This window comes from Elephantulus edwardii, unplaced genomic scaffold (assembly GCF_000299155.1).
Source record: "Elephantulus edwardii isolate Elephantulus edwardi_28Jun2011 unplaced genomic scaffold, EleEdw1.0 scaffold00348, whole genome shotgun sequence".
Lineage (NCBI taxonomy): Eukaryota > Metazoa > Chordata > Mammalia > Macroscelidea > Macroscelididae > Elephantulus > Elephantulus edwardii.
This window is the reverse complement of record NW_006400098.1, coordinates 1128786-1133503: the sequence shown is the minus strand read 5'-3', so window position 1 is coordinate 1133503 and position 4718 is coordinate 1128786.

Here is a 4718-nt window from a genome sequence, read left to right as displayed (position 1 = left end):
CTTGGAAAGGGTGAAGCCAGAATGTTCCTTGGAGGCAAGGATTCTGAAGCTTCATCTGACATATTTTGGACATGTTGCAAGGAGTCCTTGGAGAGGGACATCATGCTTGGGAGGGTGGACGGACAGCGCAGGAGAGGAAGACCCTCTATGAGATGGATTGATTCAGTGACTGGAGTAATGGGGGTAGGTATGCCAGAGACAATAAATTTGGCACAGGACAGAGCAGGTTTCGTGGCTATTGTACATAGGGTCGCTGTAAGTTGCAAGCAACTCGACGGCACAGAACAACAACAATTGCTTCACACTGAGTTATGGGAAGCCAAACTCTATACCAAACATTATATGACAACTCTTGTTCAGGAAGTGAAGGAATTACTGATTTATAAGTTAGGATTTCTCTTGTGGCAGATCCTAGAAAATGAGCTGTTTGTTCCCTGCAAGACAGGAGACAGCAAGGGGCCCTCTACAGAGGGAGTGTTACTTCCTGAGCTAGAGTTCACCCTGAGGCATCAAGGCAATCCTTAAGGGTTTACCAGATTCTTGCATTTGCTGACCCCTCCCTCCTGGGTCAGGCAGAAGGTTTTCAATAGAAAGAGCTTGGCTTCATTTGTGTTGAATTCTCTTTGTGATTTACTTCCTGATAATTTTCAATAAAGACACAGAGAAGCTTGGCTTGGGGGCTTCAGTCAAGAACTGCTGGCCCCCTGTTTTATGCTCTCTGCTCTATCTCATTCCTGCATGTTTGCCTCATTATTAATAATTATAAAATTATTCCTTCATTTGGGGCCCTCTGTCTGCAACACTGAGTTTCTCCACCTGTGTCTAGAAGTATATGTTCCTAAAACAAGTAAAGAAAAATCTCTCCTTGAAGCTGAGAATTCCATAACTTGTTGTGATACAGGGAATTGCTTGCCATGGCCTTTCTAGCCGTAGTTTTTGTAAATGACAGATCACACCAGCTGGATCCATTCCAACTCACAGCAATGGCTCAGGTCCAGTTCGTGCCCAGTGGTTTCACTTGTAGCAATGAATCCAGTGTAACGCACACCAGCAGGGTCTCCCATAGTAGACGGGTTTCATCAGCACTTCCAGGCTCACCTGAGAATGAAAAGGCTGGTGAACAGCTTCCAGAATCAGCCACGAGAGCTCTCTAGATCGTACAAGGACTCTGTGTACCCTCTGGTGCCCCTCGTGTGCAAAGGTGAAGCCCTTCTGCTGGAAGACCCTCGTCTGGAGTGACCACACAACAGACTCAAACACCACAGTGATCCTGGGGCTGCTGGCCAACCCAGCATAATTTTTTTAAAAATTTTAATTTTAATGAACATTTACAGAGATTTTAGATTTCCATTCATTCATTTATTGCTGCACTGGGACAAGTATTCTTTTGTTTGTTTGTTTGTTTGTTTGTTTTATTTTATTTTATTACTTTTGTGTGAGTGTCAAATCACATCTGACTGGTACAGGAGGAGATTGCCCCTCCTTCCCCGGCAGAGCATCTGGTGGATTCGAACCGTGCGCCTCTGGGATTGTAGTTGCAGCTCCTTGCCACTAGGCCACCAGAGCTCCCCGGGACAAGTATTCTTAATAATTTTTTTTAAATTGTATTATTATTTTGTGTGTGTACCATCAAATCAGATCTGACTGGCACAGGAGGAGATTGTCCCTCCGCCTCCAGCAGAGCATCTGGTGGATTTGAACTGCTTACCTCTGGATTGAAATTCTTAATAATTAAAAAAAAATAATTTAAAAGAAGGAGCTCTAAAAAAATTTAAAAATAAAAAAAAGAAGGAGTTATGCGATTTGAATCCACCATATGCTCTTCTGGAGAAGGAGGGGCAAACTCCTCCTGTACCAGTCAGATCTGATTTGACGGTACACACACACACACACACACACACACACACACACAAACACAAATACAATAAAATTTAAAAAAGCAGCAGCAGCAGCTCTGGTGATGAAGTCGAGTCAGTGGTTGGCGTCCACCAGCCCCTCTGCAGGAGAAAGCCGAGGCCGCCAGCCTCTGTCAGGATTTACAGCCTCGGCATGCCACTGGAGGGTCCCCAGGACTCACAGTCGGCTTGATGCAGCTGTAAAAGAGCTCTGGTGACCCTGGGGGGCCAGCGGTTCGAGCCCACCAGCCGCTCTTGTGGAGAAAGGAGAGGCCTCTGCTTCTGTAAAGATGTCCAGCCTGGGAGACCCTGCTCGGTCCCGTCGGGATGCTGTGAGTTGGAGTGGACCCCGCGATCCGGGTGTGGTGGGGTGGGGAGAGGATTGGTCCTGTGTAAGGGTGCATAGTACTACTAACCCTACTGAGAACTTGGGATGTGAGGACCTCCCAGCCCCCCTCGTACGTGTGTGCACAGAACTGAACTGTCCTTGACCCCTAACCGAGCCCACTGCTGTGGGGTCGACCCTCCAAAACACGGCACCTCAGGGTCTCCAAAGCTGTGAACTGCTAGGGATCTGACCTGCCTTGTCTTTATTCTTTGGAGTGGTTGGAGGGTTCAAACGCCTGACCTTACAGTTGGCAGAGAACTGCTTTAACCATTGTGGCACTCCGGCTTCAACACGCTCCATTTGTTTATAAATAAGAATTTCTTGTTTCAAACCAAGAATTGAACCCACTCAGCACCACACACACACACACACACACACACACACACACACACACACATCCCCGAGTCCCTTGCTGTCAGACAGCAGAGAGACTGCGGTGATCAGTAACACTCATGAAGAAGGTGTTCCTCGAAAGAATCAACCATGTGAGGCCAAAGGATAGAGGCCAGAGGGAAGAAGAAAAAGGAAAAAGGGACAGATGGAAAGCAGGCCAGGGGACAGTGAGGAAGGGCGTTGTCACGTTGTGGAGACTGCAGCCAGTGCCCTGCAACCAAATGCCTCGGGATGACCCAGCAGAAAATACCATTCATTCATTTTATTTTTTTTTTACAATACTGAATTAGAATGGAATTAGAAGAAAATGCACAGAAGACAGAAGGTCTACTTAAAAATCTCAAGTTCGTTAAGAAGCCTTTCTTGAATGCTGGTCTTCTGGAAAATACTATGCAATATAGTTTTAGGAGAGATAAAAGCACTGTAAGAATTCTTTTAGGGATAGAAATCTTCCTGGAGGCTTCTTCAATTGCTATTTGTTAAAAACTCTTAGTCTCTTAGTAGAAGTTACAAGCTTGCTATCAACAAGTTCTCAGTTCACAGTTGGAAACAAATATACTGAAGGGAAGCCACGTGATGAGAATAACCCTTAAGATGAGAAATGCTTATTGAACCAGATCACGAAGAAGGAGGGAGATTTACAACTGTAGGAAAAAAAGGTGTGAAAAGAATGTCTAATTTAAGGGATTAAGATAAGCTTGGAAGCAGGAGTGGCATCCACTTCCAAAACAGCTTGCCTCCGGAAAGCCTATGAACCTGGAGAAATAATGAAAGTTATACAAGTGTTCAGGTCTTTCGTTCATAGGGTCGCTATGAGTCACTTACGACTCAATGGCACTTAACAACAACTGTAAGATTTCACCCAAATCACGATCAAAATGATACTTTTGAAAATTAATTTTAGTGAAAGTTTACAGAGACTTAGAGTTTCCAATCATTCATTGTGGCACTTTTCTCCATGCAAAATGGTACATTTCTAAGGTACATATTTCCGTGAGAGTTTACGCAGCAAAATTAAGTTCCGCTTGGACTGCCTTTACGCAGTGGAATCAGTGGAGTTACGTTTTTCGCACTGACTCAGCAGTTCTCTCGCATTGTGGGATGTTTGTTCCATTTCCCATCCTCTAGTTTCCCTGTTCCCACCTTGTCTTGAAGTAGTTCCCTTCGGTGTCTTGGCTGGGTTCTCTAGAGTAAAATCCGTAGAGTCAAATCCCCCCACACATGTGGACAGGTATATGTATATCCACAGAGTTCCAGAAAACGGCTCCCACATTTCTCATTGTTGTTAAGTGCCGTCAAGTTGACTACAACCTGTATTGACCCTACTACGAACAGCAGATCTGTGCCCTGCCCTGCCCTGGGCCAACCTTGTCATCCACTTGAGCTCACTGTTGATGGTCACTTTGTTGTCCAACTTGTTCAGGGTCATCGTCTCTCCCCGACTATCCGCCAATCCCAGCATGATGGCCTTTTCCAAGGACTGTTCTGTCCCCCCACCCACCCCCGACAGCTTGTTCAAAGTATGTGAGACGGACTTGTGGAAGCTGGTGAGGCTCAGGTCCCTGGGTCACACCTCAGGTAGAGAGACGTCTGGGAGGCCAAAGTCAGCAGGGCACCTTTGGAAGCTGAAGAGTCCAAGGTCCCTGGATCAAGTCCGGAGATGGAGATCCAGAGTCAAGGTGAAGCACTAAGCTCAAGGACTTGGCCAGGGGTCATATTTACTTTCATTACAGACCCCACCCCAAATAAGACCACCCCTTCGAACACCAGGCAGATCTGGTCCCTACATCCCTGCCTTCCAACTGGCTTCACTAGCATCATGGAGTTTGGGATTTACTACGCTTTTTATTTTTATTTTTATTACTTTTTCTGTATGTACCGAGGAGGACCTGAAGCGCTTGCTGCAGAAGATCAAGGACTGCAGCCTCCTATATGGATTGAAACTCAACATCAAGAAAACAAAGATTCTCACCACTGGGACAATTGGCAGCATCAGTATGGATGGTGAAGAGATTGAGATAGGTAACAATTTTAGTTTACTT